This window comes from Dasypus novemcinctus, chromosome 26 (genome assembly GCF_030445035.2).
Source record: "Dasypus novemcinctus isolate mDasNov1 chromosome 26, mDasNov1.1.hap2, whole genome shotgun sequence".
Lineage (NCBI taxonomy): Eukaryota > Metazoa > Chordata > Mammalia > Cingulata > Dasypodidae > Dasypus > Dasypus novemcinctus.
The window spans coordinates 42,437,890-42,449,660 of NC_080698.1; the positions used below are offsets into that span (position 1 = coordinate 42,437,890).

Below are 11,771 nucleotides of genomic sequence, written 5' to 3' on the forward strand. Positions count from 1 at the left end.
TGTCCTTGAGGAACTGACCTCTTATTCATTATATAATATCCTTTTAAAAAAATAATATTTTTTGTCCTGAAGTCAACCTTATCTGATATTAACAAAGCTATCCCATCTTTCATCTACTTCTAGGCTTGAAGCTACCAGAATTCCTCTATTCTACCCTCCCCCCAAATCCTTTATTTACAGATTAAATGTCCTTTGACTCCTTCCTTATCTATCCTCATCTCTCCTTCCTCCTTCATGGAAACCACCTCCCCCAACACACATTCATATCTGTAGTAATTAACATTTGTGCTTTCTCAGTTCTGGAACAATGAGATGCTCTCATTTGCATCATGTCTTTTCACTTGCTGTTCCTTTACTCAGAAAATCCATACCCTCCGGCCTTGACTTGTACTTATCCTTCAGGTCTTGATAAAGTAACTGGGAAGGTAACTGGGAAGCTTTATATGACACCACTACTGGATTATATGCTCTTTATCTGTGCTTCCACTGTATCCCATTACTATTCCTGTAGCACACAACACATTGAAATTACTTTGCTGTCTATATCTCCCTCTAGATTGTGACCTCCACGACAGCTGGGGCTGCTTTACACCTTGTTCATCATGCTATTCCCATTATTGTTAAATTCAGAAATCCTTATTTTATTGAAACAAGTGAAAATCAGGGCAGAATAAATGGCATACTAACTCTCAGTCGACTGTGCTAACCATGGGATTAGTCAAAAACATTTAGTGACCACCATGTCTTATTATTGTGGGAAGCATTATAAGACTTGGTCTCAGAACACCTTAGGCAATCCCTTCCACCTTCTCTGAAATTTTTTCTTCATTTCTTACATGGGGTAAGCAATAACTATGTCAAAGTGACATAGCAGAACTAGATGAAAGGTGATCAAGTGAAAGCATTTTATAAATGAAGCAATGGTACTCATATATATATGTATCAGTACCTTATCCATGATACCTAAAGTCTATTTAGGTATAGTTTATTTTCATTCATCAATTATTCCCTAATTTCCTACATTTTCAAATTCATTTTTATCTCAAAGAAACACAGAATAAATATAAATTTACCTTTCTTTTTTGGAGGTTTAAAACCCTTGTCGAGAAGCGGACTTGGCCCAGTGGAGAGGTCTGCCTACCACATGGGAGGTCCACGGTTCAAACCCCAGGCCTCCTTGACCCGTGTGGGGCTGGCCCATGCACAGTGCTGATGAGCGCAAGGAGTGCCCTGCCACACAGGGGTGTCCCCGCATAGGGGAGCCCCATGCACAAGGAGTGCACCCTGTAAGGAGAGCCGCCCAGCACGAAAGAAAGTGCAGCCTGCCCAAGAACAGCGCCACACACACAGAGAGCTGACACAATAAGATGACTCAATAAAAAGAGACACAGATTCCTGGTGCCACTGATAAGGATAGAAGCAGTCACAGAAGAACACACAGCGAATGGACACACAGAGCAGACAACCGGGGGAGGAGGGTGAAGGGGAGAGAAATCTAAAAATAAATAAATAAATAAAACCCTTGTCAATTTTATGAGCAGATTCTCAAGTACCTGCTATGTGTTAAATTTAAATTCTTGATCCCTTTATTACACAGTAAGAAATGATCACTTTTGGCTAAGGGCCACACCAACATTATGACTTAGCTATTTCATCTGAAATAGAAAGAAAACAAAACAAAACAAAAATGTTAGAAAAAACTAGTATTTCTCAATAAAATATTATAAATATCCAGAGTGTGTATCAAAATAAAAGGCATAACTTTTCAGGAAGATTTTCTCTTTAAAAAAATAGAAAACCATAAGCCATAGAGTAAATTCCCTGAGGTAGAAAAGCATATAATAATATATTTTTATTCCCTAGTATCCAATATAGTAAAATGAAATAACGAATGTTATATATAAATGGTAAACATAAATGGTACATGTCCAATCGACATTTATTATGACTGTTGTATTTAGCATATTATACTCTGTTAAGTAATATATGATGAACTGAAATAATGAAACAAAAGATAAACTAGCTCTTTCAAGCCAATTTCAAGAATGTGGAACATTAGCTGGTAAATTCTATAACAATTGTTTAAGATATTAGAAACTCCAAGAAGATAAATGATTAAATAAAAAAGGCAAACTCCTCATATGCTTTCAATAATTTATTTTTAAATTATTGTTCATAGATAATATCAATCAAATGTTTCCCAACAAGGAGCAAAATATGAGTAGACCACTGACTCTAGCAATCATCTGCCAGTTCATCAAGGAGATCTGGATCAATCAGTATTTATATATATTTTAGATGCAAGACATCACATATTCTATGGAGCAGTGATGGCAGTCTTATGAAAAGCTAGACCTATCCTAGCAAAATAAGTTTTTTGATAAACAGATCATAAACAGAAACTACCACTGACCCTTGGGGAGTAAAATCCAGCTGGGTTCCTTTATCCCTAATCCCAGTTTCAGATGCAGGTTTTTTTCCAGGAAGAACAGTAGTTTTATTTACACAATACTCTGCAGAAATCATCCTTCTAAATAATATTACAAATGATTTTCCCTGAACTCTTGTAACAACAGGATCTTAAAGTAGTTATGGGTAGGAAAAGGTGAGATTAAGGTAATACTACATGCCTACAAAAGAAAAAAAAAACAAAACAGCTTTAAAGAACCAGTGTAGAGACAGTAGAGGTTGGGGTATTATTGAGACCAAAAAAAGAAAAAGTAATACAGGCGCAGGGAGATCCAAGACAGTGGAATAGAGAGCAGCAGTGTGCACTCATCCTCCAGAAACAAGACAACAGACAGATATGCCGGGGGCAGGGAAGCGGCACAATAGAAGAGATTAAAAATAAACTAATCACACAACAATAGTATTGAACAGGTAGAGGAAAGAATTAGCAAATTAGAAGATGGCATATTCCAAATTGCACAGATAAAAGAAGAGATACAGAAAAACATGTGAAAAATTGAGCAGGATTGCAGGGAATTGAATGGCAGCACACAAAGTGCACAAATATACACAGTATGGGTGTTCCTGAGGGAGAAGAGAAGGATAAAGGATAAAGGACAAAGTGTGCTTGAAGAAATAATGGCTAAAAATTTCCAACTCTTATGAGGACATGGATGTACATGCCCAAGAAGCACAGCATACTCCAATACAGAATAAAACCTAATAGAAATACCCTGAGACACATTCTAATCTGATTTTCAAATGCCAAAGATAAAGAAAATCCTGAAAGCAGTAAGAGAAAGTAATCCATCACATACAAGTAAAGCTCAATAAGATTAAGTGCTCATTTCTCATCAGAAACCAAGGAGACAAGAAGGGAGTGGTATGGCAATTTAAGGTACTGAAAGAGAAAAACTGCCAACCAAGAATTCTGCGTCAGGCAAAAATATTCTTCACAAGTGAGGGAGAGATAAAATATTCACAGATAAACAGAAACTGAAAGAATCTGTTAATAAGCAGTCCACCATACAAGAAAGAGAAAAAGGACATTATATATTAATAAAAGGGGCAATTGACCCAGAAGAACAATCATAAATACTAATGCACCTAACCAAAGTGCCCCAAAGTACATGAGGCAAACCCTGGCAAAACTGAGGGGAGAAACAGACACTTCTAGAATAAGAGTAGAGCACTTCAATACACCACTTTCAATAATAGACAGAGTATCTAGACAGAGGATCAATAATTGGAGATCTTGAATAACATGAGAAAGAAGCTAGTCTTAAGAGACCAAAACAGCAAGATATACATTCTTCTCAAGTGCTCATGGATCATTCTCCAGGACAGATCACGTTAGGTCACAGACCAAGTATCAAAGAATTTAGAAAGAGTAAAATTATACAAAGCACTTTCTCTGACTACAACAAAATGAAGCTAGAAATTAATAAAGGGCAGAGAACTAGAAACTTCACTAATACATGGAAGTTAAATAACACAGTCATAAACAATTAGTGGGTCAAGGAAGAAATTGCAAAAGAAATCAGCAAATATCTTGAGGTGAATGAAAATGAGAACACAATATATCAAAACTTATGGGGTGCAGTGAAGGCAGTGTTTAGAGGGAAATTTATAGCCCTAAATTCCTACATAAAGAAAAAGAGCTAAAACTGAAGACCTAACTGCACACCTGGAGGAACTAGAAAAAGAGCAAACTAATCCTAAATAAGTAGGAAGAAATAACAAAGATTAGAGCAGAAATCAATTAAATTGAAAAATTAAAAAATAGAATTAACAAAACCAAAAGCTGATTCTTTGAAAAGATTAACAAAATTGACAAACATTTAGCAAGACTAATAAAAATGAGAGCAAGAAAATGCAAATAAATACAATCAGAAATGAGAGAGGGGACATCACCATTGAACCCACAGAAATAAAAAGGCTCAGAAAAGGATATTAAGAACAACTGTATGCCAACAAATTAGACAACTTAGATTAAGTGGATATATCCCTAGAAACACACAAACAGCCTATACTGCCTCTAGAAGAAAGAGAAGGCGTCAATAGACTAATCACAAGTAAAGAGATTAAAACAGTCATCTAAAACCTCCCATCAAAGAAGAGCCCAGGACCAGATGGCTTCACAGATGAATTCTACCAAGCATTCGTAAAAGAACTAATACCAATTCTGCTCAAACTCTTCCCAAAAAAATGAAGAGAAGGGAATATTACCTAACTCAATCTGTGAAGCCAACATCACCCTAATACCAAAGCCAGATAAAGATGCCACAAGAAAAAAAAATTACAGCACAATCTCTCTAATGAATTTAGGTACCAAAAAAAACTCAAGAAAATACTGGCAAATAGAATCCAACAACACATTAAACACCATGATCAAGAGGGTTTTATCCACATTATGCAAGGAAGGTTCAATATTTTAAAAATCAATGTATGTAATATACTACATTAACAAAGTGAAAGAGAAAAATATCACATGATCATCTCTATCGATACAGAAAAGGTATTCAACAAAATCCACTATCCTTTCTTGATTAAAAAAAAAATGCTTCAAAATTTAGGAATAGAAGGTAACTTCCTCAATATAATGAAGGGCATATATGAAATAGAGAAAGCCTTTCCTCTAAGATCTGGAAAAAAGACAAGGATGCCCACTGTCACTGCTCTTTTTCAACATTGTGTTAGAAGTTCTTGCTAAAGCAGTTAGGCAAGAAAAAGAAATAAAAGGGTATCCAAATTGGAAAAGAAGAAGTAAAACTTTCAGTATTTGCAGATGACAAGATCCTATATATAGAAATCCCCCCACTCAAAAAAAAAACTATAACAAAGCTACTAGAGCTAATAAACAAGTTCAGCAAAGTGGCAGGATATAAGATCAACATGTAAAAATCAGTGGTGTTTCTATATATTAGTAATGAGCAAGCTAAAAAGGAAGTTAAGGAAAAAATTCCATTTACAATAGCAACTAAAAGAATCAAGTATCTAGGAATAAATTTAACTAAGGATGTAAAGGACTTATAGATAGAAAACTACACAAGACTATTAAAAGAAATAAAAGTAGACCTATGTAAATGGAAGGATGTTCTGTGCTCATTGACTGGAAGACTAAAAACATCAATTCTACCCAAATTTTGACTTACAGATTCATCACTATCCCAGTAAAAATTTCACCAGCCTTTTTTGCAGAAATCAAAAGCCAATTATCAAATTTATTTGAAAGGGTAAGGGGCCCTGAACATCCAAAAATATCTTGAAAAAGAAAAATGAAGTTGGAAGACTCACACAACCTGACTTTAAAGAACAATACAAAGGTACCATGGTCAAAACAGCATGGTACTAGCACAAGGACAGACAGATAGACATAATGATCAATGGACTTGAATTGAGAGTTCAGAAATAGACTCACACATCTATGCTCAATTGATATATAACAAGGCAGCCAAGTTCACTCAACTGGAAGAGAAAAGTCTCTTCAACAAATGGTGCTGGGAGAACTGGATATCCACATTCAAAAGAATGAAAGAGGATCCTTACCTTACACCCTAAACAAAAATCAACTCAGAATGGATCAATGACTTAAATATAAGAAACAGGACATAAACTCCTAGAAGAAAATGTAGGAAGCATCTTTGAGATCTTTTGGTAAGCAACTTTATACCCAAAGCAAGAGCAACAAAAGAAATTGGGACTTCTTTAAAATTAAAAACTTTTGTGCTTCAAAGGAGTTTGTCAAGAAACTGAAAAGGCAGCCTGCCCAATGGGAGAAAATACTTGGAAACCATATATCTGATAAGGATCTAATATCCAGCATATATAAAGAGATTCTAGGAAAGCAGATTTGGCTCAACTGATAGAGCATCTGCCTACCACATGGGAGGTCCAGGGTTCAAACCCAGGGTCTCCTGACCTGTGTGGTGAGCTGGCTCATGTGCAGTGCTGATGCACGCAAGAAGTGCTATGCCCCAGCGTAGGGGAGCCCCATGTGCAAGGAGTGTGCCCTGCAAGGAGAGCTGCTCAGTGTAAAAAAAGCGCAGCCTGCCCAGGAATGGCACCGCACATACAGAGAGCTGACACAGCAAGATGACACAACAAAAAGAGACACAGATTTCCAGTGCCACTGACAAGAATACAAGCAGACACAGAAGAATACACAGTGAATTGACACAGAGAGCAGACAACGGGGGGAGGGGGGGAAGGGAAGAGAAATAAAAAGTAAATAAAAAGTAAATGTTTAAAAAAATAAAGAGATTCTACCACTCAACAATAAAAAGACAAGCAACCTAATTTAAAAATGAGCACAGGATTTGAATGGACAGTTTTCCAAAGAGGAAATACAAGTGATTAAAAAGTGCATGAAAAGATGTTCAACATCACTAGCTATTAGGGAAATGCAAATCAAAACCATGACGTGATATCATTTCACACTTTAACATTAGACTGGCCACCTTAAAAAATAAAAATAAAAATAGAAAACTGCAAGTGTTGGAAAGGATGTGGAAAATAGGCATACTCATTCACTGCCGGTGGGAAAGCAGAATGGTACAGTTGCTGTCAAAGACAGTGTGGTGCTTCTTCAGGAAGCTAAATAGAGAATTGCCATTTGAGCAAACAATCCCACTACTAGGTATATACCCAGAAGAACTGAAAGCAGGGACATGAATGGATATATGCTCACCAATAATGGCACTATTCACAATTGTTAAAAAATGGAAACAATCTAAATGACCATCAGATGAATATATAAACAAAATGTGGTATATACATACAACGGAATATTATTCCGCTGTAAGAAGGAATGAAATACTGATACATGCGACAGTGTGGATGGGCCTTGAGGACCTTATGTTGAGTGAGATAAGCCAGGCACAGAGGGACAAATATTGTATGATCTCACTAATATGAACTAATTATAATAAGCAAACTCATAGAGGAAGAATCTAGAAGTTAGGTTACCAGGAGATAGAATGAGGGTAGAGTATGGATAGCTGGTGTTTAATCTGTATAAAACTTATAATTAGCTTAGTTGATTGTGGGTGGACAGAGGGAATGATAATGTGAGTACAGATGGCAGCACGGAGGTATGTGTGTTGAGCATAGTTGAAGGGGGAGGTTTTGGGTCATACATATTCTTGAAAGGAAAGCTAGAGGATAAAACATGGGATTGTATAACATAGTGATCCCTGTGGTGGGCAAGGATTGGGGTGAATAATATAAATATAAGAATGTTATTTCAGGATCCAAATCAAAAGTATGTCACGAGTACAGGGTGGTAATAATAGGGTGGTATATGGGGGGAAAACACACCTAAAGCAAAATATGGACCATAGTTAACAGTAATATTTTAAAATTCGTACATCAAATGTAACAGAGGTACACCACCAATGTTAAGTGTCAACAATGGCAGGGGTTTTGGAATATTACTTTTTTTAAAAAAATATTTACTTTATTTATTTCTCTCCCCTTCCCCTCCCCCTAGTTGTCTGTTCTCTATGTCCATTTGCTGTGTATTCTTGTTTTTGTCAGCTTCTGGTGTCAGCGGCACGGGAATCTGTGTTTCTTTTTGTTGCGTCATCTTGCTGCGTCAACTCTCCGTGTGTGCGGTGCCATTCCTGGGCAGGCTGCACTTTCTTTCGTGCTGGGCGGCTCTCCTTACGGGGTGCACTCCTTGCGCGTGGGGCTCCCCTATGTGGGGGCCACCCCTGCATGGCAGGGCACTCCTTGCACACATCAGCACTGTGCGTGGGCCAGCTCCACACGGGTCGAGGACCAGGGTTTGAACCACGGGCCCATCTCCACTGGGCCAAGTCCGCTTCCCGCAATATTGCATATTTTATTATTAGGAAATTGTTATATGTCATATAAACAACCAAAGACCCCTGTAAGATTTACTGTTTTACCAAGTCAGGTGTCTTTACACACAGGGACTTTAAACAGCCTGCCTGTTATACAGCTACATACTTCTATGGGATGTTTTCTGGATAGACAGAGACCCACACAATAGTTAAAATATTAAACTTCCCTCCTGGTGAAGACCTATTACTTTCTCAAATAAGATGGCTAGACGCTCTGGAATATACAAGCCTTGCCAAATAAAAGAAAATAGGCTAATGCTAATAAGCCAAGACCTCGATCTAATGATTGCACTTATGAACTTTTTATTCCTGTAAAAATGAAACTATAAGCCTAATTATAATTAATATAATTATAATTAATGCCTAAGAGTTACCTTCTGAAAGCCTCCTTGCTACTCAAAAGTGGCCTCTAAGCCAAACACTGCAAATAAATTTACGCATCCCATCATCCCTGACTCCAGGGATAAGCCTCCCTGGCATGGAGGGATTATTACCAAGCATTAATCAGAGATACATTTGAAAAAAGACCTTGATCAAATGGGAGAATATTAAAGAAAATAGTGTTTATGGTAAAGAGATTTTTAAAGTGAGTCTGGAGGTTATTCTGGAGGTTACACTTATGCAGGTCTCAGCCAGTCTCCACAAAATGCCACAGTAAACAAAGGCACAAACAAAAGCACTCCTGAGGACCCTAGGGACTTCCAGGCAGCATGGAAGAGCCACACAGCCACATGAAATCAACACCCCCTCAGTGGGCTCTGAGAACATATGAAAAGCTACTTCCCCAATATAACACTTCCCCAATATACTAAGTTATAAATCTTAACCATGATTCTTCTACTTCTTTTATTTGAACCTGTAATTTTCAATTTACTTGTTAAGTTTATCTCTCAGCAACTTAAAGTATTCGGATTGCCCCTAAGCCAGTGGAGCCCTGAAACCCAGCAGATATGTGTCCAGCTCCTAGTCTCCAGTTCTTCAGGCCTGCCGTAGACAACTACCAAGATGATGATGATGGACCAGCCCCAGACCGAAATGGAGTCTTCACTCGCAAGCAAAACAATTCCATTCCTCTGCTCCATAATATCTATGACCCTTCTCAGCCTGAAGTAGTCAGGGTGGACATTGTCCCAAATCCTGCAAGATTGAGAAATTCACAAAAATAAGAGGGGTAGGGGGTGGAGTGTAACTGCTAACTAAAACAGATTTATTGTTCTTTTAGTTGTCTTGTGTTAACTAACGTGTACCAGATTTTTTTTTAAATTTTTTACGTTAAAAAGAAAAACTGAATGCAGCACAGAAAAATATTTTTCAAGCCTTCAACATGGAGCTGCAGTAGCAGTTGAAGAACATCTGGTTTTGCCAACTCTCCTATTAAGTACAGATCATTTTATCCCAAGTTTTTCCAGTACACTAACTGCCACAAATGCAGATCTGCCACATTTCCTTCTTGATTATTAGAAGAACAGGACTAAATCTACGTGTGAATTTAGAAAAAAAGAAATCAATGAAACATTCTTTCTAAAGCACTACCAAGTACAGAGAGTTGAGAGGTACCCCTGAGACGTCTTTTCTAAGGCAGGGATAAATGGGAGTGTGCTTAACGAATTAATAATTGCATTCCTGCTCCCTGGCTAGCTGACAGTGGAAATCGACCTCCATGCCGTGGGCGTGCACTCGGGCCAGGCCGGGCTATATTTGCATTCCCCAGACATCCGGGCTGCCCAGAACCCCCGTCACTGCACACAAAAGCCCTCTGCGTTGCCTGAAGCTTGTAACTTGTGTTAGGAGCCCGCTTTGTGCCTGGGACTAGGTAAGCACTTAACACACCCGTCCCTGTTAATTACCTCTGAAGTGGGTTTTATGCCCTGATGAAGAAACTGAGGCCTGAGGTCACACAGGAGCTCAGCCAAGGCCCGCGCTCTCGGCATCCTGGCACGGGACCACCGTGGAAGTTTCCTCTCACCACCAGTTTTCCCAGTGGGGCTGGGTTCCCTGAGGGAAAGGGCGTGTCTTGGGCACTATAGTCACAGGGCAGATTGTGACTGGGACGTGAACTCCCTTTTCTTCTCCACCATTCTCAGGCCGCAAGCCCGCAAGACCTGTGAGGAAACTGAGGTCCCAATTAAGCGACCTGCCACAGGCCTCCTTGCCGGAAGTGGGCAGTGGGGGCTGAAGGTCTTTGCCATTCTCCAAGTTCGTTTGTAACACTGCGCGCAGCCGCTGCCTGACTCGCCCGACCCCGCAATCCCGCAGGCTTTGAGGGGAAGGGGCCTGCACGCTCCCGGAGCACTCTCCCGTCAGCAGCCTCCGTCGACCGGGGAAAGCTGCGGCCCGCCCCGCGGCCCCACCCGCCGCCAGCTGCAGGGCATCGCGCCAGCCGAGCGCTGCCTGTTCCCGGGCACTCCCGCCCGCCTAGGCAGCCGCCCTCCTCCGCCTTCAACCTTCGCCGCCTCCGCGCCGACCCGCCCCGTGCGCCTGCGCGCCTCGGCCCGGGGGCCTGCGGGCGGGCTACTCACGTGGGCTTCCACACGGACCGGCCGCACCAGTGGCCAAGAGTGGCCTCGTGCTCCCCACGCCTTACTGTGCCCCTGCGCCCTGCAGGGAGCGCACGACCCTGGGCCCGTGGGGGCCCCACCTCGCCCCACCAGCGGTGCGCGCTTTGGCGCGTGTTGCGTGCGCGTTTGCGCGCCAGGGGTTCGGCAGCAGGGTGGGCTGCGGTTCCCGCCGCAGAGGCCGCAGGCTCTGTGGGAAGGCGGGGTTTCGGAGCCGGCCTGGGTGGAGGAGGTGTTCTGCTCGGAAAAAGAAGGAAGTCGCTGAGGGGGGACGCACACGCTGCGGGTTTGGCGAGCGGAGGGATAAGTCAGAATAGTCCCAGATCAGGGGCTCTTAACCTTTTTGTTCCATGGACCCTTTACGAAGTCCACAGTATACTGTGTATTATTTAATATATGTATCATACCTGTACCAACACGTCGTCCCCACAAGAATGTTTTTTTGAATTCCAATTCAAGCAGATGGACCCCTTATTAACAACCCCTAGTCCCAGATTTTCCTGTTTTATGGCTAAATGCAAACCACTGCTATGAAAGCGACATTCTGGACTTCTGAGCTCAGGCCTTAAGAGAACTGCCTCCTTCCTGTGGGAAGCCAGCCTCCAAGCTGTAAAGAACCTTCAGCTAGACTGCTGAGAGTTGAGACACCAGCTGGAGAGGCAGAGTGGCCCTGTGAAAGAGCGCCCAGGCCGCAGAAGTGTGAAAGGAACCCTCTTTGACCTTCTAGTTCAGCCCAAGCTGAATGCAGCCGAGTAAATGACGCCCACCAAATCACATGGAGCAAAATAACTGCCCAGAAAAGTCAAAGACTGCTAACTCTTTACCTTACTTTATTAACTTACAATAAAGAAATCAGCACATGAAACTATGGATAGGTTTCAAAAGTTTTTTTTTAAAGAAT

General features: G+C 40.7%; 1 long non-coding RNA gene across 1 annotated transcript in view; it reads right to left on the reverse strand.

The window, feature by feature from the left end:
* Positions 1-10,993, reverse strand: part of LOC131276195 (uncharacterized) — a 73,214-nt gene extending 62,221 nt beyond the window's left edge. The window contains exon 1 of the long non-coding RNA XR_009183710.2: positions 10,835-10,993. This is a non-coding gene — a long non-coding RNA (uncharacterized lncRNA). The remainder of the gene's footprint in view (positions 1-10,834) is intronic.
* Positions 10,994-11,771: the final 778 nt, after the last annotated feature.